The sequence below is a fragment of the Talpa europaea genome (assembly GCF_964194135.1).
Source record: "Talpa europaea genome assembly, chromosome: 1".
Lineage (NCBI taxonomy): Eukaryota > Metazoa > Chordata > Mammalia > Eulipotyphla > Talpidae > Talpa > Talpa europaea.
In genome coordinates, this window is record NC_140073.1 from 13,726,622 (window position 1) to 13,752,779 (window position 26,158).

Here is a 26,158-nt window from a genome sequence, read left to right on the forward strand (position 1 = left end):
GTAGTGTCCTAGCAGTGTAACTCTGGGCACATGCCTTAGTTTCATCATCTGTTTTAAACAAAAGATGATCATAATACTTTCCTCAAAGGGGATGACTAGATTAAATCATATAATACACATTTGAAGTGCTTATTATAGACCCTGGCACATGGTAAGTGATATATAAGGATAAGGTACTATTGTTGCTGTTTTACTATTATAGCTACTATTATTATCATCATTATGGATTGCTCCATATTATTCAGTGATCTTGCAAGGTTGTTCCCTTCTTTTTAGTCATTTTCACTTTAGTATGAATTATGTGCTAGAACATTTCCAATGGGTTAGTTGTGAGCACAGGCTTGAAGAGGGGTGATTAGGTGAGAGAATGAAAGCCTGGTGTCCAGAAAAGGGTACCTGAACACCCTCAACCCCACATCACACCTGGATTCCAGGGGCTTCTCAAACCTGACTTGTCCAAAATTCAAATTCTTGATTATGCCCCCATCTAAACCTGCAGCTTCCACAGCGGTCTCATTTCAAGGGCCTGCAAATCTCTTCCAGATGCTCTAGTCAAAAACCTTGGCCTCCCCTTGACTCTGCTCTTCCTTCCACACTCCATCCCCAAATCCACAGGGAAACTCTTATGATTCTACATAAATCGAGCATCTGACCACTGGTGGGAGTCATTTGAAACATTGCAGGTACCTCCTCCCTGGTCCTATCAGGCCCTAAAGATGGGCTTTCTACCTCCTCCCTTGACTATCAAGTGCTGGTCTGGGCTGGAGTATCAAGTGCTGGACTGGGCTGGAGTGATACTCATCAAATGCATGTAGATTGAAACAGGACTCTGCAGGGAGGGCTGGGGGACTACTGTGGGGGGAGGGGGGAGGGGGGAGGGGGGAGGGCATGTGGGCTCAGGCTGGACCTGGGCTCTGTGAAGCCCCCCATGGAGACAAGTCACCCACCAGCCTCTGAGAAGCTTCTTCATGAAGAATCATTTTTGCAAAGCATGTAAGCTGGAGTGCAGGTCACAATGAGACTTAATTCATCGGTGTCTGCAGAGCAGGGGCCTTCTCTGAAACTGACAGACCTCTGGGGGCGCACCTCTTTGGGGAGCCAGGATATTGGATCACTCTGTGCTTCCCCAGCTTGTGCCCACTGTATCCAGATGCAGGCTGGAATCTTGGCAAGAGCCGGGGCTGATTTTAATATAAATGAATCTTCTCCGCTCTCCAGAAGCCCGAACTGCTCTAAAAGGATAATTAATTGGAATGAAAACACCAACTCTGGCTCCTAGGAGCGGCTTCTCTTGGAGAATTCACAATTCTCTTCCTCCAGGCCCTCCCTGTCCTCCTCCCCAGCCTTGCTTTTCAGGCTCCCTGCAAATTCTTTTAGCATTTCAGCAGCAGAGGAACATCCCTGGCTCTGTCTCCTGTGGGGAGAGGTCCTCTGGGGTACCATCTTGGGCTGTGCATCGAGGGCTTCTTGTTGGATGGCCATAGACAGATCGGGGGCAGGAGAGGTGGTCAGAAGCACAGGGCGACCTGTTGCAAGAGACAGAGGCTCTCCCTTGGCCCAGCCCATTTTCTCCCCATCTCTTCTTCCCCTCCCTCTCTCCCACCTCTTTCCACATCGGTTCCCCTGGGTTAGACTGATGGTGAAGTTGGCATATGGGTAGTAACCACCACCCTCACAACCAGGTGCTTCTAAGATCTATGAGTACTGAAACTTTACAGTCACACCCCGTGAGTTAGGTACCATGATGGATCCATTCTATTGAGGAGGCAACCGAGGCACAGAGAAGTTATGCTGCTGCTCAAAGCCACACAGTGAGTGATAGAACCAGGGTTCCAGCTTCCCTGGGCCTGGACCGCTGGGTGGGATGGAAAGGAAGGACATGGTCAAGCTCATGGTCAAGTTCCCACCCACTGCCCAGTGCCTCTTTGCCAATATTCCCTCCTGGCAGCCCTCTCTCTGCTGCTGCCCTCTCGCACAATCACATCTCTCTCTTGCTCTTTCTTCCCCCTTAAAAGACCCCAATCATGGCTGATCAGTTCTCAGTTCTCCGTGTGAGAACACAAAGCGGACCCTGGTTCTGAAGTGAAATTAGACGTAATAAAGCACAAGAGTGCTCAGCTTCAAAAGCCCTTGAGAAATCCCAGAAGCCCCCTTCAGAATTGCCACCACAGACTCCAGTTAGCTCCTGGCTCCCAGAATGCAACTGGCTCTCCTCCACGCTCTCCCTCCAGGTGAAGACCCCCTCTTCACTTTGTGGTGGATACCACTGTTTTTCTGTAGAGTTTCAAGCTGAGTTTGGGGGCGAATTGCACTCTATTCTCCGGGGCAGGGAGAGGATCCGAGCTCAGCGATGACCGAGCAGGCTGTGGTGGGCTCGCCTGGGGAGCAGCCTGCCTTTACCAATGCTGTGTCTGTGGGGAATGCACCCGGGTCCTGGAAGCCAGGCTTCCCCCCCTGGTGATGACGTGGCTTATACACAGCTTCTTGCAACCGCAAAATGCCTTTTGCATTGGAGAATTGGGCTGCTTGGAGGAAAAGAAAGGTCCTCCCTTCCCTCGGATTTTCCCACCTCACTCTGAATAGACAAAACGCAACCCCCGATCTCTTCATTCCATCATGCACTTTTCAGTGCCAGTGAGCTATCCAAGGAGAGGCGCAGTGGGAAGGGAGGAGCAAGAGCACTGGGTATGTGCAGGAGAAGACAGTGGCCATATCAGTGCGCTCCGGCTCCTGTAAATGCCACCGACTGTGTTGCTTAAACAGCAGTTAATCTTGTCACACTTTGGAGGGAGAAGTCCAAGATCAAGATCCAGGCAGGCAGCTTCCTTCTCTTTGGTTTGCAGGGGGCCACTTTCCTGTCATATCTTCACATGGCCTCCCTCTCCATACAACTGTGTGCAAATTTCCTCTTCTTCTGAGGACATGGCCACTTGGGATTATGGCCCAACCCAATGACCTCATTTGACCTTAACTACCTCTTTAAAGACCATATTTCTAAATATAGCCACATTCGGAGTTGGGGGTGGTTGTTAGGACTTCAACACGTAAATCACAGAAGGGAACATAATTCAACTGGTAGGAGCAGCCTTTTGTCCAGTGGGAATTTCAAGAGCCCTGAGGGGCAGGTGGGATAGTTTAGCTAGATGTGAGGCAACCCCCTCACATCAGCAGACACAAATGAAGGTGTCCTGATCACCCGCAGCTCCCCCACCTTTTGTGACTGGTTGTTTAAGATCCCAGAGCAATGAAGCTTAGATAGAGCCTGATTCAATTCATAACATCTGTAGGGATTTGACTGACACCTAGAAGCCTCTGGAATCTTGGGATTGAGCCAGGGAGTGTTTCAAATCCAGTGCAGAGGAAATTTCTTTAGAGTCTAAAGTGTAGACTGGGGTTCTCTAAGTCAAAACCTCTTTTCCCACTGCACCATGTCTCAACCCCGCTATTGCCATTGCAAGTGCTTTATAAGTAGAAGTGGGAGGAGCGAGCCCTCCCAGGTGATTTCTACCCCCAATTTGACAATGTTTGCCCTTTGGGTCTCACCTAATAATCTCACCTCCATCTGGTGACTGGCCATGTGTCTGAAACATTTCTGGGTGTGCATGGGATTGACTTGACATCTTGAAAAGTGAAGGCTATTCTTTGGGTCATTTGCATCTGTGGATCATAAGAAATCCCCAAATGGCAGCCAGTGTACCTGGCCAGTGACAGGAGCAGTAGGACCTTCAAACCAACAGAGCATGTTATGCCCAGGAGGCCTCTTGTTAAAATACAACAATACAGGACAAGTGGGACTTGGTTCTGGGAGCAAGTTGGAAGAGTATGGTTCAAAGTGGGCTTGGCTCTTTGCTCCTTGAGAGGGGGGGCTCAGTCTAGCCCCCTTCAATAGAAAGAGCCTAAGATTTTTGAATCTGGAAGACTTAGGTCCACATTCTGGCAGTGTGACCCCTCTATAAAATGGGGATACTCAATGATATCCTCTATAAAAGTGACGAGCCTATTTTCTGGCACATAGAAGGCATTTAGGACATACCTGCTTCTTCCTTGTTCTCCCTCCCCCCAAGTCTGTTTCTCCAGACCTTCCCACACTCATCTTGCCCAGGCAAAGTGACTGTCACACCTCCTCTTCTCCCTTCTCTGCAGGGTTTGTCATATAAGACAAAGCAGGCCGGGTATGTGCAGTACAGTTTGAGTGTTCCTCGGTTTTCCCACCTCTAAGTGAGTGGGTTGGATATGGAAATATCGGGGTGACTTCCTATTTCTGACTCCTTGAATGTTATATTCTCTTGGGGCTGTAGAACCTTGACTTGAGCTTTCGGTTTGGGGGCAGTTAAGCCCCAACTCATCTTGGTAGTGAGAACAGGCCTGGATCCCTAAGGGCCAGCTCCAGGTCATGCGGCCTCTCCCCACTCTTACCATGAGTGTCGGGTGGGTGGGGCCAGCACTGGTGACAGAGCTAGAGGGTGTTGCTATAATTAAAACACCAAGTCTTACATCGATTCCATGCTGACACTTTTCTACAGTTGGGCTGACATCCATGACTAATAAGAATGCTTTGTCAAAATAATTTTTTCGTTATGAAAAGATTCTTGCCAAAGCAGCAGAACTACTCCATCCAGGAATCTCCAAGGGTGAACTGACTCAGAACAAGCTCTGAGCTGAAATCTGCCTTTTGGCTCTTACAGACCTGGGGCTGGGATGAGTCTGAGTTCTGAGGGGTTACTAGTTCCATGTCTGGTACTCCAAGCTCATAGTCAAGGCCTGACACCCCTCTGTGCATGGAAATAAAGATGCCTGGAGCTTGAAGCTCTTGTCCAATGCACAGGGGGGAGAGGACCTGCCTGAGATCTCACTGACTCCTGGGAGGGCAGGGCTGGAGGCATTTTATTCATGAGTGAGGCACTGTAGAATGGAAAAGACGATGGGCCAAGTGCTGTTCCTCTCTTAGACTCAGTTTCCCTAATTGAAAAGTAAGGATGATAATGCCTCAGTTAGGGGCTTGTAATGAGGGTTAGATGAGATAGTTTATGGAAAGGGACTCTGGCTCGGTGAAGATATGAGTGATTCTTATGGAGGCTCTATGGAATGGTAAAGAGCCTAGGTTCTCAGCAGAGCTCTGCCCCTGATCCATTACATGACCTTGGATCCATCTTTGCTGTTCTCTGGAACTCAGTTCTCATTTGTGTGGTAAGGATAATAATGCCTTTTGTGCTGTTCTCACAGGGATTTATCAAGATGATTGAAGCTAAGAGGATGTTGTTCCTCCTGAACAACATTATACCTGACCCCACCGGACAGGAATACAATAAGGATTGGGGTTCTGAAGTGGTTGTTATGAGGCCAACAATATTATTTCCATTTTATAGATGAGAAAACAGACACAAATTGTCGAGTACCTTGTCTGAGATTATGCAGTTCAGGCAGCCCAGTTCCAATCTGTGCTCTTGTGCTCCACGCAGCCTCTCTAGAAGGATCCTGAGTGTTTATAATGACAACCCAAAGCATCCTAGGCCTTCTGAATGATGAGCCTGTCTCAAGGACTATGCTCTATGAGGATGTACTACTGACAAAGAAGGTGCCAGGGTCTATGATCAACTGACGAGTTGCTCTCTTTCCCTGGTCCTGCCTTGGAAACAAGGATGTGCAACTTTGGGGAGCTCTCTGGGCAGAGAGGCAACACTCTGGGCTCCAGGATGCTCTCTTTCTTCCTTATGATTTGATGTTTTTTTTTTTTTTTTTTTTGTCTAACTGCTTATGAAACAGTTTTGTTCTCTTGAGCCCTGGGGATTGAAATGGTGGCCTTCCCACATTTCTGGGAGAATCCACGAAGCAATGTGCTACCTCTCCTCTTGGGAAGTTTTCAAGGTCCTGGTCTCTGCACCACACAGCCCCAGAGGTTCCTAGATAATCTTCCCAATGCCCTGTGAGAGGGTTTTGCGGGGTGGGGGTGGGGTCTGGGGAAGGGGCCTGCTAGTCTAGATACAATTCAGGATTGAGTTCAGGTCGAAGCATGACAGGCTACAGGTTAGGCTGGGGCCAGAGAGGAGTAGTGGCATCTGGAATTTCCATGGCAGTCACAGCACAGGTGTAAGGCAGGGGTGTATAGACTTCCAGCAACCCTAGAGAACAGTGGGTCCAAGTCTCTTTCAGAGATGAAAACTGAAGTTGGGAGAGGGGAAGGAGCTAGCCAAAGCTACACAGCAAGGTGGTTGCAAAGATGAGACAAAATGAGATCTTTAAAGAGCCCTTAGGCTGCACTTCCACATCTCCAACAAAGCTTGTAGGACAGAGTCTTAGAGCTGGAGGAAGGAATATTGTCCTTAACTCTTGGCCTAAGGGCTTCCCTCTTATGGACTCTTATTTAGCATTGTGCTCGCCAACTAGCTAGGCCTCTGGCTTGGGAGGTCAACCCAAGACCCTCTCAAATAGGCCTTAATCAGCCGTCAGCTTTATGGGGACATACGAGTCCTTCCCCTTTAAAAACACACAACCAAACAGTGTCTGGCTCCCTGCCCACTGCCTTTTCTGTGCCAAATGACTTAGTGCTGTCCCAAATGGAAGCATTTCCTAAGGTAAAAAAGTCCACACTTCAGAAACAGGGGAATGGCTGGGAACTGGCTTTAATTGGACACCCTGGGACAGACATTTATTGTTTAAATCCCATAATAGCAGTATGAGGCAGGTATCATTTAATTCCCACATTATGGAGGAGACAATGGAGGCTCAGGGTGGGGGGGGGGATTCTGTGCCCTAGGACACACAGATAGGTGTCAGAGCTAGGACTCACATACAAAGCTATTAACTCCAGGATCTGAACATCTTCATAATACCAAGTTGTTCTTTTAGAGGAACAAAGAAGGTGGAAGAATTCCCCTCGATGGAGCAAGAACTTGGATGATCTATCCCAAGACCTGAGCTTTGGAATAAGAGAAATGCAGATCTTAGGAAAAATCAGCTGTATTATGCAACCCCCCCAACTTTGGATAGAACTGAACCCCACTTGTGCTATGGGGTGATGTTCATCTGAGCGAGTCATCGGGGTGAAGTGTACAAATGGGCGCTCTGAGGTTCAGAGAGGTCTGGGTATTAGCTCACGGTTGCACTGTGTTTTGGGGCAATATCAGAACTTGAATCGCATCTCTATTAACTCAGAATTCTGAGGCCTTCCCAGGGAGCTGTCCCGGGTGCTGATCCTAGATCAATAACTCTCGATGGATTTGGGTTCTTAATCTGACTTGAATTCTTGCCCCATGGGACCCTTAACAGTCTCTTCTGGTAGAGAAGGACAAAGCCCTGAGAAGACAAGTGACACATATAGGCCACACAGCAGATCCTATGTCACTGGAGTTACCTTAGCATTCACTGTGCTGGCTGCAGATTTTGCATTTCTAGATTGACATATGAATTTTTTTTTTTTGGTCTCCTGGATTCACCTCAAATGCTTTTTGAGACCTGACTTTAAGCTTGTCTTGGTCACTGACTCTGCCAAAGTAACAGAAATATCCTACAAGTGTGTGGTATTTGCTAATTTAATTGCAAGGTGCTTTCACTTCGAATTTTTAAAATAATCTTGTGAGCAAGGCAGACAGGACGGAAAATAGAGATGAGAGAGAAGAGATTTAGAGATGTTAAGTGACTTTCTTAAAATCACCCAACTAGTGAGAATCAGAAGTTCAATCTGGTTCTTCTCTATCCTTAGCCTGATGTCCTCTACATGTTTCCAAAATTTGATTCTGGAAAAACTCTTGTTGGCTTCAGACCTCTATCTTGACTGGACATGCCTGGGCCCTCACTCTATGCCTCAGCCTATTTTCTAGCACATTCGAGGGTCCTGCTCACCTGGTTTTGGGCAGATACCCTTTTTACAATCATGCAAGGAGGGAAAAGCACCATTTACAACCCCTCTCCACCTCCCTATTGTCCTGAAAAGCAGCAGACTCAGGGACACTGGCCAGGAATTCGTATGAAAACTGTATGGGGGTCCACAGTCTTGACCTTTAAGACTAGTGAATGACTAAGACAGGTTTATTTGGGAGTTGAGAGACAGGAGGCTGTGGGGGCAAGTAGGACTCAGAATGAAAGATGAGTAGCTCTCCACATTTCATTACATTATGTTGTGGATGAGGGCACTGTGACCACAAAAACTTGTCCACAGTGTATGTGGAGCCTCTTTTGGGCTGGTAGATTAGGGTCATGTCTTCAAGGTGGTTCTAACATAGAATGACACCCAGTCATGGACCCTGACCAGGACACATAGATAGCTACTTCTAATACTCTGCTCTTCCCCTCCATGCTAAGTGATACTTTCCAAGATCGGATTAGTGGAAATTTCCTGTAGTCTGTAGTCTCTATTTCTGGCTGCGTGCATGCCTGTGGTTGGGCATCTATCTGCTCAGCCTTTCTCTCTTGTCTTTCTTTCATTCATTTCTCTTTCTTCTCTTACCCTGGCCCATCTCATCTCTTCACCTATGCAGAAGTGCATGAGGACCCAGTGACCTAGGACCCCAAGGGATGTTGGTCATGGCCAGAGGGCCAGGGAAGCTGCTGGTGAAGAATCTCAGCACGACCTTCTCATCCAATTAGATGGTGAAATAGAGAGCTCTTTCTCCCCTCCTTGTCCCGCACCCCATCCTTTATCTGTAATAAGCTCCCTTTTCCCAACTGCGATGGAGGAGGAGGAGAAGGTGGAAAATTATTCCTGTTCTGCTCCTAGAAAACTTTAAAATGCTATCACCATGGAAACCACTCTCCAGCAGTCATGGAGCACGCTTGTGGGAGAGGGCGAGGCAGGGGGGGTTGAGGGGAGATGAGGATGAAGTTGGTGAGAGATGCTCACAGGGGTCTCGCCATCACCTCAGCACTGTTGTTTATTTTTGGTTTACTTGTTTGATTGCCGTCTTCCTTCTAGTTGATGCACGAGGGAACAAGGCTGTCTGGGCTGAGAAGTCTCCCTTGGAATTGAGTGGGCACAGAGACAATCCCTTTAAGGCTGGGGTCACTGGAGCTATTCACCACCCCCCCCCACACACACACCCAACAAGCTCATACATTTCAAGCACTGACAGTATGAGTGTGTTCAGGCTTTGAGTGTGTGTTTGTGTAGGGGGAGGAGTACAGAGATCAAACATCTTCCCTTGAAGTAATTTGCAAATTTGGGGGAGAGGGGGAGAAAAGATGACTCTTCTCCAAAACTTACTACACGCCACACACTTCATTAAATGTCATCTCCTTTTTAAATCTTTACACTGATTTTGTCAACAAAGGCACTTGATTTCCATTTGATAGAGGAGCAAACTAAGGCTCAAGGAAGTAAAATGACTTTTCTAAGGGGATTAAGTCAGTAGCAGAGTTGGAATTTGAAAGTGACCAGTCTGGCTCCAAATGATAAGTTACTGTTTATCTGGTGCCTACTTTGCATCAGGCACTGCACTAGACACTTACTAGATTTATAGTTCTTAGTCATGTGAACAATTTTTACCTCGATTCACAGAGGAGGAAACTGAAGCTCAGTGCAGAGAGTTTTCCCAAGGACACACAGCTAGGAGGGGAAGGTCATAAGTGGTAGAGCTGGAATTAGGACCCGGGTGTATCTGATGCAGAAGCTGGCGCCCTTTCCACCACACTGCAACCAGATAATGTGCACAAGAGAGTAAAGGGCCAAGTGTGCCTTCCTGCATGGGTCCGGTGTGATGGCCAGCACCACGGCAGGTATTGTCTCCAAGGCACAGCCAGCCTGGAGATTTTGTTCTAGAAGCGGGGGGGAGAGGAGAGGCTCCATGAGTCCAGTGGATAGCCATCCTAAGGCGATCTCACCTGAACCAACAGGCTGAACATAAGAGAAACCTTGAAGATAACACCCCTGTCAACTTAATTGGGATGTTTTTCTTTTTCCAGAGGGAAAGGAGAAGGAAATATATATCAATCAGGAAGGGCCAGGTTTTGCTGCACTAATCACATCCCCAAAGATCAGTGGCTTAGTACTCTGGGGTTTACTTTCACTCATATTACACTGTATCTTTCAGCCTTGCTGAGATGCAAACAGCGACATTAGTAACTCCAAACACACATTTTAACATTTCCCCTGATTCTGCAGGTTGGTTAGGTGATTCTTCTGGTCTATGCCAGCTCAGATGGGGCTGCACGGCTTAGAGTGGGGGGCAGCTGAACAGTCGGGACCTCTCTCTGCATGGCCTCTCTTCCCGCAGGAGGCCAGCCTGAGCTCCGTTCACACGGGGGGGGGGGGGGGGGCTGGGGGGGGTAGAAGAGCTCCCAGCTGTGAGAAGGTAAACTCCAACATGCAGGGGCCTTAGACTCTCTGCTTGTATCACTTTTTCTGACATTCCATTGGCAAACCCAAGCCACTGGGCGAGCAGTTTTAAGAAGTCGAGAAATGGACACTTTCTCAGAGTGGGGCAAGTAGCAAAGACAATTTGCAGAGAGGAATACAAACAGGATGGAAGGAATGTTCCAGCTAGCCTTTCAACCCACACATGCATCTTCATCGTGGTCAGCTAGAGAGGTCTGCCCCAGCTCTCCCCCATTCCTGGACCGGGGCTGGTCATGGCTCTATCTTATTGCTGCCATGATTACAAAGGCAGGGGGGGAAAAAAAAAAAAAGAGTGGTGAGTTGCCATTGGGTTGTTGCAATCCACAAGGATGACAATTTCTGGTCTCATTTCATGGGCTAGAGTAAATCATATGGTGATGACCAATTCTAGGGGGGAAGTAGGATCCTGCCACATGCTTGGGAGGAGGACCATCCTAATGACTACTACAGCATCATTTATTGTGTGCCTGCTGCATGCCAGGCACTTGAGAATGTTATCTCAGTATTATCCTGGCATCGTTAGCTTCAAAACAGATATAATAACTTCATAATGAAGCAGAGTGTTGAGGAACCTGCCCAAGGTCACACATGTGATATGAGGCAGAGCCGGACTAGGTCCTGGTATTCTGACCCCAGAGGTGATATGCTTCCCAGAGTCATGCTCGTCTGCTTACTGCCCAAGAGAGGCAGAGGGCATGCTCCACAGGTGGCTCCAGCATCCTGTAAGCAGGTGGGTGAGGCGAACTTTCAATCATTCATTCACTTAGCTACGTAGGAGCTTGATTCACAATTATTTAAATACCACCATGGAGGGCCTCCCAGGTGGCGCAGCGGTTGAGCGCTGGGTTGCGAAGCTGCCCGCGGCCTCTGCGACGCCGGTTCAATCCCCGGCTGCTCCCCGGCCACTGGAGGAGGGTCCCACATGGCGTGCAGACCTCTCCTGCTGCCCGCTGCTCCCCTCAGCAGTGTACTTCGGTCCTTCTGCCTGTTCTGCTCCCTGCTCTGGCTCTGGTGAATTCTCTCACCCTCCCGGCTTCTGACTGTACCCAGTGCATGTATAAACCAAACAAACAAATAGGTAAATAAATAATACATGCCTCTAGAAAATTAAAAAAAAAAAAAAAGAAAAAAAATAAATAAATACCACCATGGACAAGAACACTGAACAAGACAGACCTGGTCCCTGCCCTCTCGTGAATTTTTGGTTTGGAACACCCACTTTTGATCCCAAAGGTCACAAAAGTCCCATAAACCCCCAGCTTTAGATAGAGGGGGAGTTTCTACAATTGAGAAAGTTCACATGACCTCTGCTGTAACAGGGGTTCCCCAAGGATCAGAGGTTGGGGAGCACTATACCAGCACCCAAGCTTCATGGATGGCTTGAGTTGCTGACAGCTTCATACATACTCAGGGGGAAGTAGCAGTTACTGGGTAATGCACCCTACACTGTGGGCAGCTTCTCATGGCAGCCTCCTGCCTCCAAGAAGTTAGTGTTTTCAGAGATGAGCGAGAAGGTTCCTGAAGGTCATTCAGGTGAGCCTCCTGGAAAATGAGAAGTGGGGAGGGTGGCCATGGTCTTGCCAAGCCATTAAGGTCCTGAGAGCTCCCACACTGTCAGCATAGACAGACACTGGGGCCCCAAGAACTTTGGGGTGGGGCCCAGCTTTTCTCTCTGCCCTCACCATGCTTCAGCGTCCAAAGCGCCCAATTGTATGCTTGTCACGTGGTCACCCAGCTCCCCCTGGAGCCCCTCCAGGCATGAGGCGCTCACTACCTCCAGAATCGGTCTGTTCCAAAGTCCTTTCTGATTACTTGGCTACTTTGCCCAGGAGCCCACACAACCCACATGCCACCAGCCACGTGGAGCCAGCACATGCCAGGATGCTGCTCGTCCTGGGTGCAATGACACCCTTGTGGTGGGCCGGCTGCTAGTGGGGGGGGGTGTTATGTGAGCATGTATAGCCCCAGGCAGATGGGCTTGGCTCTGCAGGGCTGTCAGTCAGGGATGCTGAAGCCTCAACTCGCTCTGGCTTCCAGCAAGTACAACTATTTATAAAAGATGAGGCCTGCCAGGGAGCAGAGAGAGGCTGAGACATCTGCTCCCTCTGCTGGGGCGGCCAGCACTCCCCACAGACCCCCCCCCAGCCTTGTCGCCCTGATGGGCGCCCCAGACGCCCCAGTCCCACCCGCTCCCCTGGGGCCCCATGGGTACCCCCTCTCTGCCTGGGCCCCACCTCCAAATGGACTCTCAGGGATGGGGCTGCAGGTGGTAGATAATGCCTTGCTTGGGGTGACAGCTCCCTTGCTGCTCCCCTTCCAAATGCATCTCTGAGAAGAGGGCAGCAGCGGGGTGAGGCTGTGCTCCCTTCTTTGAATGCGCAGGGACATGTTTGTCATTGGAGCGCTGACTGCTGGCCACCAGGCTGCTGCCCTCTAAGACGGGAAGGCTGAGGGCAGGGGCCACAGATGGTCCTCATGTGCCTACCCTCCTGGTCCCCCCAGAGCAGGTACCTGCAGTTGGCGGGTTAGCATGTGGGTGTGGAGCTGAGTTTGGGGCGTTTTTGAGCAGATGGAAGGCCCTGGGTTCAAGTCTGTCATCTTCCCTGAGTCTCAATGGGGTGGGAGAGGGAGGTCACCTCAAAGAGCGTCTGCAGATCCTGGGATTGGAGTGAAGAGGAATGGAGGGGCAATTGCAGAGGAAACATCTCCAATCCTTCTAGCCCTGTTCTGTAATTTTTAAAATTGGGGTAACATTGATGGATGGCACTGTATGTGTTTCAGAGATGCAGGTTCACACCCCTTTGGTGCATGTCACCACCAGGGTGCCCATGGTCCCCAGCCAGAGTCCGGGGGCCTGGGTTGTGGTCCAGCCACTTCTTTTGCTGATATGCACTTTGGCTTTTGTTATGGAGCCCTCCCTCTCCTTGTTTGTCATCTGCCTCTCTGGGGCTTGCTACAGCGGCCCACCTGCTAGTTGTCTGCTTATTTGTCCTTCTGGCTCTTGTTACCAAACTACTTGCTAATTTTTGCTAATCCACTTCCAGTTCTTGTTATTTTTTAAAGATTTATTGGCTAGAACTGGGGTGTAGGCCAAAGGTGGGGGGGGCAGGGGAGTGTGGGGGATGGGTAAGAGGATTCAGTAGAGACAGAGTGGGGAGCAGAACAGGCAGATCTACTGAAGTTCACTGCTGAGGGGAGCAGCAGGTGAGAGAGGGAGGTCTGTTGCGCCTTGTGGGTCAGCTCCCTGGCAAGGGATCAAACTCAGGTCATAGGGGTGATAATGCTGAGATTTAACCCCTAGATCATCAGGGAGGCCGCAGTTGGTTCTTATTGAGCCCATCCTGCTCCTCATTTGCTAATCTACCCTTCTGGTTCTTGTTTCTCTCCAGTCATTGTGGGGGTGGGGAGCTTCCTTTAAAGAAGCCTCTGGACTGCCCTTGAAAACAGGGGTGAAGCAGCTGGAAAGTAGCAAGGAAGGGTACCCCTGGCAGAGGGCACAGCGGGGGTAAAGGCCGGAGACCTGCCAAGTGCCTAGCCCACAGCTTGTCTCATCACAGGTGCCTCTAGAGACTGTATCTGCACCCTCTGGGCCCCTCACAAGCTCAGGACTTAGAGAAGTGCTGCAAATGGGGTTTTCACCCAACTCTTGATTGAGATAAGTTGAGGCAGAAAGAACATCACAGCTAAGAAGGGAGAACAGAATGCTGAGGCCCTGGCAGTGATGTAGGTGGTAATGGAGCTGACAGGGAGCAGGGTAGGGGGAAGGGTTTGACTGCCGTTACATTATTTTTGCTCCCAAATTGAAATTAAAGATCATTTCAACTCCAGATGCTAGAAATGCCTGGGCTCATTACTTCTTAGGATTTTGTCCATGCTCTCTTTCTAGATTCAATTAGAGCAATTTAAGGTAATTAATTAAATTTGTTATTTGATTAATAAAGATAGAAATTCAGCTAAGTTGCTGTGAAGGAGGAAGCCATGTTGGGATTTGCTAGCAGAGGTTTGGGGGAGATTCCTTCCTGCCTCCTGATCTTCCCCCTTTACCCACCCTGTCATCTATGCCCCCCGCTCTTCCGCCAGCCCAGTTTGGGCCAAGGAGTGGAGCAAGGAGGGGAGATGGCTGCACCAATACCACCTACGGGGGAGAAGTAGGAAACGAGGCAGGAGTGAGAAGAGCATCACATCACCTGGAGAGGCTGGGGTGCTGAGTAGGAGGGTTTGGAACTTGCTGGGGAGAGCTGATTAGGCAGAGGAGCTGGGGGCCTGGGAAGTGGCTCGAAGTCAAGAGTCAATATGGGGTTGGGGAGGCAGAGCTCCAGGAAGAGGGGAGAAGGATGTCTAGCCAGAGCCAGGTAGAGCTGTCCAGGTGGGCTGGATGCAGGTAACAGGTGCCAGTACTGGCAGTGGGTCAGACACTGACATGGGGAGTCAGGGTGCGTTAAAGTTTAAAATTTGAGGTGCTTCTCGGACACAGACCCCAGAAATGCCACAAAATCTAACCCAATAATTTTGATGTAGACAGAGTTGAATGAAAAAGTGGGGAAAATGCTGAAGCTCCTATCATAGAGGCCAAATTCCTTAATAAACAAAGAGTTCTCATAAATAAGAAAAATAACCTAATAAGAAAGGTGAGAAAATGTTAGGAAAAGACAGTTTGTAGGAAAGGAGCTATAATTGGTTCGTAAGCATATGCTAAGTTAATTGTTCTTTCCCTAATAAGAGAAAAGAAAATTAAAAGTAGGTAGAGATATCAATTATCCTTCAGATTAAGCATGTTTAAAAAATATGCTAAAATTCTGGGTGGAAACAAATAGGACCTTGAAAACATGCTGGTGCATCTCTGTGGAGAGCAGGCTGGCATTTTCTAGCAAAATCATGATTACTCATGTTCTTTGACCTAAAGATTCCGCTTCTCAGAGTTTTCCCCCTAGATTTCCAATAATTTATTGCAGCCCTGTGATAGTTTGACAGGAAACAGCAAAAAAAGTCCAAGAGTAGGAGAGACTGGCGAACAAATGATGGTAATGGAGTACCATGCAGGCCAGAAAAAGAAAGAAGCAACTTTTCACATCTTGACAGACTTTTGAAAAACTTCGGAGCTGGGCTCCAAGGGGTCGGTTCTTGTCTTGGTGAAGAAAGAATTCAACTTTGAGATCAGAGTTAGCAGAAAAGCGAGACTTATTGACAAATGAGGAAAAGGAAAGAGAAACTCTCCGAGCAGAGAGGGGCCCCAAGTGGGTTGCCACCGAGGGAGCAAGAAGCGGGAGTTTAAATAGGTATAGTGGGCCGGAGTGGGGGTTGGGTTTTGGGTGTCTCCTGTTGATTGGCTGAAGCCTGCTGGGTCTCCCGGGTTATTTGGTCTGTTTTCCCAGAACCCCCTCCTGGCCGTGACATCAGGACCATCAGATGAGGGCAGTCAGGGTGATGATGCTTGTGAGCAGCACCTTGAGCCTCAGTTTCCACCGCGTGGAATGTGGAGATGATTGTGAATGAGGACGTTAGGTGGGTATCGGCAGTCAGTTAGGATCAGGGTGCCCGAAGCCCATTTATCAAACTGAATGAGGAGAAGTCAGTTGGGGTCAGGGTGCCCCAGCCGAGTGAACACTGAATGTTCAGAAAAACACACAATGTGGAAGCAAAGCTGGTTCTGGGAAAACGGCTTTGCTTCCACACTGGGGGTTCCAAGAGATGGCCTTCGCATGTTCTCGCTTAGGCCTCACAACAAGCCACGAGACAGGTGATGATATTCCCCTTTCGCCAGGTGAGAAGCGGGGCTCAGAGGGATGAAGACCTCTGCCCCACCTCACACAGCAGCCCAAAGACTTAGTGCCACAAAAGCCTCTTCCTTGTTTAGTTTTTGGTGGAGTAGGGGGACCTCGTCACAGCCCACCTCCGGGAGGCAGACCTCACCTCTAGTCCTTGCTCTGTAGGTGTTCAGTCAGGGCTCCGCTGCCTTCCGGGGCCACTTCCAGCCCATGGCACCCCAGTGCCTTCTAATCAGACCTGGCAGGTTTGGGCTACTGACTCGCCACCCCCCAACCCCACACCCCACTGCCAGCCCTCCCTTCTTCCCTGTCATGCCTGGGTCTCCTGTGCTGGCTTGGGCATGGCCGAGCCAGTCCTACACTCCTGCCTCACTCCAGGCTGGTGAAAGGGCCTGAGTGAATCTGGGAAGCCATTTCTACCTGTCCATGTTCTGCCCAGTTCCTGCTGTGACCTCACCTGTCATCCTTTCCTATCACCTGCTGTATCAAGACAACCGACATCTCCTACTGGCCAGGGAGGGGAGTTGTGGGGCGCAGACAGGGTCAGTTCAGCAGCCATAGCTCCCTGGCTAAGGGAGCCACCTGTTCTGTCTGAGCATCTCATGGTGGGAGGGAGACAACCAGGTCTTTCATGAAATAGGAGGCGGCTTGTGGGGGGCCTCAGGTGCTAAAGAAGTGACTTTCTGGCTGTTGCAGGCTTCATGGAATGATGGGAGCAGCATGGATGTGGAATCCAACTGAGTTGGATGCCCTCCTCCAGGTCTGATAGCTGTGCGACCTTAGACAGGTTCCTTGACATCTCTGAGCTTCTTTCCATGATTGGTTCATGGACATGCTAGAGGCCTGCAATGGAACAAGATGCGCTTTGCAAATACTAAAGCTTTAGTGGCTGAGATCATGGGCTCTAAGACCAGGAAGGTTGGTTTCAAATCCCAGCCCTGCTGTGTGATCTTGGCCAAATGACTTCACCTCTGTGACAGGGGGCTTTTGCTGTGCAACAAACACCCCATGGCTCAGTGGCTCGGTGTGACTACCATGTATAATTTGGGGGGTCGGCAATTCAGTTGGAGTCAGTCTGCTAGTTTTCGAAAGTATTTTGCTTTGTCAAATTGTCTGCTATGTAAATGTACAATTTGTCTTTTTCTGACTTGCTTTACTACACAGAATTCCCTCAGGCATCTTCCATTTTGCTCTAAACGGCAACATTTCATCTTTCCCTAAGGTTGAGGAACACTCTGTGACGTGGCTGGATCACATAGTCTCAACCCCACCATCTCTCAGTGGGCACCTTGGTTGTTCAGGGCTCGGCTGATCTTGGCTGAGCTTGCTCACGTGTCTACTGACGAGGTGGATCCCCAGCATGGGCTGGTTAATGTGGCTTCATCTGGAATGACGGAACTGCCGGGCCTCTCTCCACTTCCAGCAGACGAGCCAGGCTTGTTCCTGGGGTGGCAAAAGGGACTTGAAGTTCCCAGTGGTCTCTGCATTGTGCTTCCTTCTGTCTCATCACCTAAGCCTGGAGCAGGGGCGGGAGGCACGGCTCCAGGCAGTGCACAAACAATCCCACCTACAACCACGCTCTGTGCCCCCCTCTCTGGGCCTCGTCTGTCGAATGGCCTGAGCTTGTATCTTCCTTAAGGGAGCATTGGGAGGACTGAAATGAAATGAGCAAACTGTCAAGCGCCCTGCCCAATTTAGCACGGGGAAAGAATGAGCAATTCACGATGGTGAGCTGCTGTTAGGAAGATTATTAGCAGGGACCTGGAGAGAGACCATTAAAAATCCCACCCAGCAGGTTCTGGGGTAGTGAGCGGATCCTAGGCTCTGGGAAGACAGCTGTGGGCCTGCTTTCCTGCCCAGAGGAGGTGGACGGTGCCAGGCACGCAGGTCTGGTGGAGGGCCCTGGCCAGAGGGAGTAGGAGGTGACCACTGCAGCTCCTGGTGCAGCTTTGCCCCCCTCAGAAGTCCTCCCTGGGATCCAAAATAATGCTTCTCTCACCTCCCTTCTCTCCCTCCTCCTGAGCTAAAGGCACTTCTGGACCAGGAAGAAAGTGTTTTGGGCACGTGCTTACCTGCAGGGCTGGGTTCTGGGAAGCAGCTGTTGGGCTGGGGTCCTGTGCCTTCTCCCCATCAATGCTCACATGGGTTGTCAGGTAAGTCTATGCACCACGCTCTCTGCCAAACTGTCCGCCACAGCCCACATCTGCAGGGTGGCGTGTGAGACACGCACGCCTATGAAGGGCAGGTAGAGACTGGCAGTACTGGGCATGCGGTCTGGAACGGGGCTTGTGGTCTGTGATGTTGCCAACAGCCCACCAGAGCCCCTAGATGGTTGTTATGTCTGGGCAAAATCAAAGAGGCTGCCATCCCGATGAGTTTGGGCAAGCCAGCCGCAGGAGGACCGGCGGTAGCGGGGGAGGAGGCGAGGGCTGACCCACTTGATTAGGGTTTAAAAAATTTTGAAAACAGGATTTACACAACTACCTTCCCAGACCCCAGCTTGGCACCATCCCTGGGTTTGTGTGGTTCCGGCGTTCTTCCCGAGTCATCCGGGGATCCCGAGGGCATTTCTCCCTTAATGTGCTCTTCATTCTCCTCAGCTCATCAGGCCCCATCCCAGACACCAGAGCTAGGACAGTGAGCCAAATCAGATGCAAGTCCTTCCCCCAGGGGATTTATGGTCTAAGGGAGACAGAGATTAATTGATCACAAGAATAAATGTAAAATTATATGACCAGATGGTTTTCGTTTTGAAATATCCATCTTCCTTCTTTCCCTGGCACGCCTCTTTTTTTTAAATAGGGCACTTGGCCACGGGGGAGGGATGACCCTTTGGGCATCAGAAGTCGCTTCTTGCCTCTTGAGTGTCAAAAGTTGAAGCCTGGATGTTGGGAGGGTGGGGAAAAAGCTAAGATCTGGAAGACTCAGGATGGCAGCAGTGCCCAGACCAATGGCACTCCTGGACCTGGGGAAGGGAGAGCCACTGGAGGAACAGGGCTGGCTGGCATTGGAGATGAGCCACAAGCTTGCTCTGACTCCCCCCTGCTCCCTATCCAAACAGGACCGGAGTGCCTGGCACAGGGGGGACCTGTGTCTCCATCCATCCCAGGGTAAGGTGCGGGAGGCAGGGCACCGCGGGGCTGTGCTCTGAGCAGCAAAGTGTCGAGGCGGCTGAGAGTCTGAAGGCCCTGGAGTCTCCTGGACCCGCGCTGCCCCCGCCAGCTAAGGCTCACCCAGAGGCACTGGCAGAGCAGGGTAACCTATCCTCCCACCTGCCTCTGCAGTTGGCCCAGACCTGGACTAACAGGTGGGCTGTGCACATTTTATTTGGGGGAAGAAAATGTTCCTCTGAGTTTTGCTGCCTTGTGTTTTATTTTGACACAAGCATATTAGTCACTTTACCTCCTTGAACTTGGCAGCATCTGGCACCGCTGACAATCTGACATGGTGCGTGGGATGCTGCTGCCCTCTGCTATTACCTGCCCAGCTCACACTCTGGACGAGGCGCCTCTGCCTGGTGGTCCAGCATGCGGAGAGACAGGCGAACCACCGGCTGGACTCAGTCTCAGGGTCTCCGCCTGTCCTGGGAGCTGCACCCGCAGGGAGCTGCCTTCCTGCACAGAGTTCTGGAGGGAGAGCAGGAGGCGTGGCCGGCTTGACCATGGCCCTGAACTGGCCATGTGACCTGGCACAAGTCATGTTTTCTCTCTGAGCATGTTTCCGTGTCTGTGAGACAGGAACGGATAGTATATACAGGGGGTCAGGGGTTAGTTCCATTTTCTTTGTGCTCTCTTGCAGTTCCCAAATTTTCTAAGGACAAATTGTAATCAGATCACAGCGTGCCTGGCCACTTGCCTGGAGGCAGGGAGGCAACTCAAGCAGCAGAGGGAGGCAGGGTGGTGTCCACTGCCTTTCCAGAGGACTCTGAACCTTTCATCAGTGCCTTGAATGTTTTCCTGGACTGAGGGCTGAGCCCTGTTCCTGCTTGGCCCATCTGCTATGGACCAGGGGGAGCAGGAAGCAGTTACCATCCAAGTTCTCTGGGGATCTGCAGTGTCTGCTGAGAGTCTGACTCACTCACTTCATCCATCCAACAAAACATATATAAAATAAAAAATAAAAAAATAAAAAAACTCAGCACCTACTATGTGCCCGGCGCTGTTCCAGGTGCGGGGAATACAGTGATGGACAAAATAGCAACACTGTTGTCCTCATGGATCGAGGCATGAATATGCCTCATTATTTTTAGCACAAATAATGAGCAATTGAATAAATGAAAGTATAATGAATGTCAAGTGGTAAGAGGAGACTAGAGGTCAAAGGTCAAAAGGACAGAGCAGGATGAGGGGAGCCCTTTGCGGTGGGCTGGTCAGGGAAGGTCTCTCTCTGAAGAGGTGGTGTTGAGCAGTCGGCTGAGCATTTACACAAAGAGCAGCTTTGCAGGCTGAGGGAATAGCAAGTGCAAAGGCCCTGGGGCAGGAGTGTTATGGATACTTGAGGTGAAGGAGGAGGGGCAGAGACAGGGAAGAGACAGGCAGATGAGGCTATCCCCGGCTGACCCTGGCTGAGTAGAGAAGGGGAAGTCGCTGTTGTAGCAAACCAGGGGAGACATGCCATCCAGATGGCAGCTGGACCATTGTGGGGCGGGGAGGTGGGCCCAGTAAGAGTTAGGATTTCGGATGCATTTCCAGTGAAAGTCAACTACTCGCCCGTACCCTCCTTCCACAGCAGTCTGAGTTCTGGGTCCCCTGCAGCCTACCCCTTAGGCTATCTGCCTCTCTTTATCAGGCCTACCGTCTCTGGGGAAGGGAGCAATCTGGTTCCTGGCTGGCACCTGTTCACTTTCTGTGCCCCCTCTACCTTCCTGCTGGAAAGGAAGCCCCACGAGGGAAGGGGTTTTTAGAAGTCTGACTCAGGCTGTCTGCCCAAAGCCTGAACAGCCCAGGGCTGGCTTGGGAACGAGTCGATGCAGGAGAGTGGGGGTTTGCCCCACAGACCTCCTACCTGAAGACCAGCAGCTCCAGGCCAGCAAAGGCCAAGGCGGGTCCTTGTCAGTCCCCATGAGTCGACAAGGCTGGGTGTTGGTGGGAGGGGGTGGGGGATGGTGCCACCTGGATTATTCTGCAGAACTGGGTCGTAGAGCCCATCAGGAGTGCCAGGTGGAGGGACACAGGCCCCCACCCCTCCCTCTTCCTAACCCCCAGGATCTACAGCAAAGATTATTAATTTGGTACCACGTCTGAGCCAGCATCACAGCTCTGGGCGCCTCAAAGCCAGCGGCCCTTGTTCTGCTCTGGAACAGTGAGATGGGAAGGTCCCTTGGCGCCCGCTCCCCCATTTCTCCCCCCATTTGACATAATTGCTTTATCCATATCGAACACCCGTGATGGGGAAGCTCGTGCTGAAGGGCTCGACGAGATCATAATGCTTGCCTGAGCCTCCTTGGGAGGCTGCGGAGATGCTGGAAAAGTGGGTCAGCCTGCTGGGGGCTGTGTCGTGGGGGCACGGGCTGGGAGCCTGGGTCCCACGGTCCTCTGGACTAGACACTGTCCAGATGCTAGGGGAGGGCGGGGTGACTGAGTGGGGTTTTAAGACAAGAGATCATTGCGTAGCCTGGAACTGAAAAGCTGGAAATTGTCACAACTGCCTGATGGTTTAGGGCACAGTTTCCCAAAAAACAAAGAGAAAAATAGAGGTGTTTTTGGTGATAAAATACTTAAACAAAATTAAAATGACCCTTTTGCCTTGACAAGACTCGTCAAGCCCTTTATATGTTAACAAGAATGGTAATACTGAGAACAAATGGAGTGTTTCCCAAACTCCTATCTTTGATACCCTCTTTTCTGGGAGGATCTGGAAGGATTGGGCTTCCTTTGAACACTCTTTGAGACACACAGATCTCTGTCACCAGCTATCTAAGAGGCTTCCTCCTCTCTGCTTCCCTCTGTTCTAGCTTCTTCCCTCTCTCCTTCCATTTTCTTTTTTTGTTAATCCAGCTTGCATAATGCTACCACCTCCACTGACTCACAGAGAAACACTTGACTCTCTTCTGTGGGCACTGGGGAGCTATTGAGCAGTACATTGCTGCAAGGAAATCAGACTTCTCCACCTGGGATTCAAGGTTCGTCTGGCTCTAAACTTAGCACCTGTGGCTCCCCCACATACCTCCGCACTCCTGCATGCACCAAGATTTCCCAGCTCGAGCCAGTCTCCTCTCCTCACTGTCCCAGGGCGGCTGTGAAATGCTTGTCTCTGGGGCTTTACTTTGGCTTTTCTCCTGTTTGGCCACCTCCTTCAGGTAGCCTTCCCTGATTATTCCTTGTCTCTGAAGTCCCTGGTGATGGTATCAGAAACAGACAAGGATGAGAAACCGAAATGTTAGTTAAAATGACTATAAAAGGATACCCTATGATATCCAGGAGACTATAACTATGTGTACCCAAAGGAAAAATTTATGAAGAATTTTACAAAACAGAGATCCATCAGCCTCAGAAAGATTGACCGCAGGCCCTCTGGCTTTCTCAAAAAAACTCCAGTAGCATTTGCATGCCACACAATCTCAGAATGCCTGATGACATAGGCTTGTCCTTGGTTCACTTAATTTTTCCTTTTGACATTTTATGGTGGAAAAATTCAAAGGTAGAGAGAATATTATAATGAGAGCCCATGCAGCGATCACCTCAACTTCCCCAACTATCAATCATCTTTCATTTGCACATGCACCTACTCTCTGGGATCGTTTGGAAACAAACCCCAGACGCTACATATTCTGTCCATATTTATCTCAGTACGCTTTTCTACTATTTTTTTTACATAACCTTAAAACCACTGTCCCACTGTAAAGTAACAACAATATCACTAAATACCATTAAAAATCCAGTGTCTGTTCACATTTCCAGTTGCCTCTCACATGTCTTAATTTTATTTATTTTATAGTTTGTCCGTGCTAGGATCCAAATGACGTTGTTAGACAGATTTAAGTGTGTTTTCATCTATGATTCTCATCCATGCCTTTCTCTTGTTTTTTAAATAGACTTAATTTTTTAGAGTACTTTCAGGTTGACAGCAAAATTGAGAGGAAGGTAGAGATTTCCCATGTACACCCTGCTCTCATGCATACACAGCTCCCCCATTGGCCACATCCCCATTAGAAGTGGTGCATTAGGGGCCTCCCCGGTGGCGCAGTGGTTGAGCGCTGGGTTGCGAAGCTGCCCGCAGCCTCTGCAGCACCGGTTCGATCCCCGGCCACCGGGTGAGGGTCCCACATGGCGCGCAGACCCCTCCTGCCGCCCGCTGCTCCCCTCAGCAGTGTCCTTCTGCCTGCTCTGCTCCCTGCTCTGGCTCTGGTGAATTCTCTCACTCTCCTGCGCTTCTGACTGTACCCAGTGCTTGTATAAATAAAATAAATAAATAAATAATAAAAAAAAAGAAGTGGTGCATTAGTTACAGCCGGTGAATCTTCACTGACGCATCATCATCTCCCAAAGCCCATAGTGCTATACATTCTATGGGTCTGGAAAATGTACAGTGGCATGTAATCACCAGTATGTGTCATACAGAGTTTTGTCTTTTCTAGAAAGTCATAGAGTTGGAATCATATAGTCTATGTAGCCTCTTCAGATGGTCTGCTTTCACTTAGCAACATGAGTTTATGTTTCCTCCATATCTTTTCATAGCCTGACAGCTCATTATTTTTCAGTGCTGAATACTATTCCATTGACTGGATGTACTAAGGTTTATTCATTCACTTACAGGAGGATGTCCTGGTTGCTTCCTTTTGGAAATTGTGCACAAAGTCTCTACAAACATCTGCAGTAAACATGGCTATAAACATGAGCAGGTTTTTGTGTGGAAATAACTTTTCAACCATTTTTGAGTAAATACTAAGGAGCGAAGTTGCTGGTTCATATGGTGAGAGTATGTTTAGTCTTGTAAGAAACTGCCGAACTGTTTTCCAATATGGCTACACTCCTTAAAAACAGATATTTTTTTAAGAAACCAGATGCTTGATCTGTGTTGTCCCTGTGCCAGCTGCAGTCCACGGCGTCTTCTCATTCAGTCCTCTGTCCTCTATATTTCTTGTGAATTGATGATGAGCTCTTGAGACTTGAGAAGCTTCAAGTTGACTTTTTTTAACTTTTAGTTTTCACCTGGAGGCTCGTAATGCATAATGTTTCCAGTGTGAGGATGTTAACAGCTGTGGGTGTTCAATATCTAGATCCTATAATCTGTTAGGGCTTGCGATTAGGTGAGATTCTAATCCCATCATCCCTTTCTCATTTATTAGCTGAAATACTTCTGAAAAGAGAAATGTCCCTCATCTACAATTTGGGTATCCAGCAGTACAGTTTACACAAGAAAAGCAGGATAAATGCTTTTTCTTTATTTACCAGCTAATTACCTTTGAATAGAGTGATGCTAACAGTTAACATTTTGAGAGCACCTACAGATTATCAAATGTTTTTATCAACACTATCTCATTTAATTATCACAATAACCCTGTGAGTTGGAGAAGACAGATGGTGCTATTTTTTAATCTTTTATTTATTTATTTGAAGATGAGAGAACAGAGGTGCAGAGAAGTTAAACGATTTGCCCAAACTCAGAAAGTTATCAGAATAATCATCACCAACATACCAGGATCGCTAAGTCTGGGCCAGCCACTCTTGTCTAAATGCAAATGAACATATTTGTTACTCACAACTCGAAGGGCCAGGCAGGGGCAATGATTTTCTCCATTCTACAGATGGGCAAGCCGGAGGCCCAAAGAGGTTAGCTGACTTTCTTAGGTCAGCTCATAATGGTTATTATTTATCGAGCACTTAATGGGTGCCAGGGGTCCTGCTAAATGCTTCAAAGAACATAACAGCTGTTCTACCATGGGTTGTGTGATGGCTTCTTGCCATCTGCCAGGCACATCGATTCTGCAGAACAACCTTATGCTAACCCTGTGTTCCAATGGGGAAACGGAGGCTCAGAGCGGCAGGGTCACACTCCCTAGGTGGTAGGGCTGGCATGTGACCCAGTTGGACTCCAGTCGAGTTCTGCTCTGCATTAGACTGTCCCCAGCCCAGGCACAGTCAGGACTGCAGCCCAGATTTGGGGGCTTGTGTCTGCACCCCTTTATCTCCCATCTCCAGCCTCCATGGAGTTTCTGATCATGTGAGAGAACTATGCTGTGGGTGCAGAGCTGCCTTGTGCCTTCTCCAACCTCTGATTACCAACCTGCCAGCCAGAGCTAAACTGCAGGGTTTGGAGTTAATTGACAAGGGGAGAGAGAGGCACAGGAAAAAAAAAAAAAAGAGAGAGAGAGAGAGAGGCAGAAACCTCATTACCTGGTGAAAGAATTAGTGGTTTTAGTGCCTCCACAATGTCCCTAGATGTAGCTGGCTGGCCTCTAATTGCTGCTCACTGCCACTTTTCTTCCGGAACCGGCATATTAAACTCACTGAGCTGAGCTAGGATTGAAAGGACATGTGGCCTCCTGGCCTCGCTGGGAGGGGCTGGAATGACACTGAGAATCTGGGAGGGGTAAAGGGCAGGAAGGAGGCGTACTTTTGTCTGGGGTGGGGTGCTGTAGGGTAAGGTGAAAGTATCAGGTTTTCTGCCCTCCCACCATTAGGATAGATGACGGAACCCTGTGGTCCCAAATGCCTGCCTGATGGCGGGCACCTGGAGTAGGGTGTGGGCATATGTAGATGGGATTCACCTGGGCTAAGACTGGGCCTTTAAGGGCGGCATCATGGGGATGCCAGCAGAAGAGAAGCAAAGAAGAGAAGCAGGGAAGCAGGAGAGCAGAGAAGCAGAGAGAACGCGAGAGAAGGCCGGAGAGCCCAGAAAGAGTGAAGACTTGCTTGGGGCTGGGAGGCCTGCCAGCCTCCTGGCCTCCCAGCACCCCTGCCTGCTGTGTACCCGGTAAATCCCAGTAAAAGCCTGCAAAAGCCACCAAGGACTCCAGGACTCTCTCCTCTTTCACTAGGTCTGCTGGATCAGAAAACCTGCCCTGTGTCCCTTCCTGCCCCCTACAGGTGCCCATCTTGTGCCCATCAGACATCATCGCAAGGCC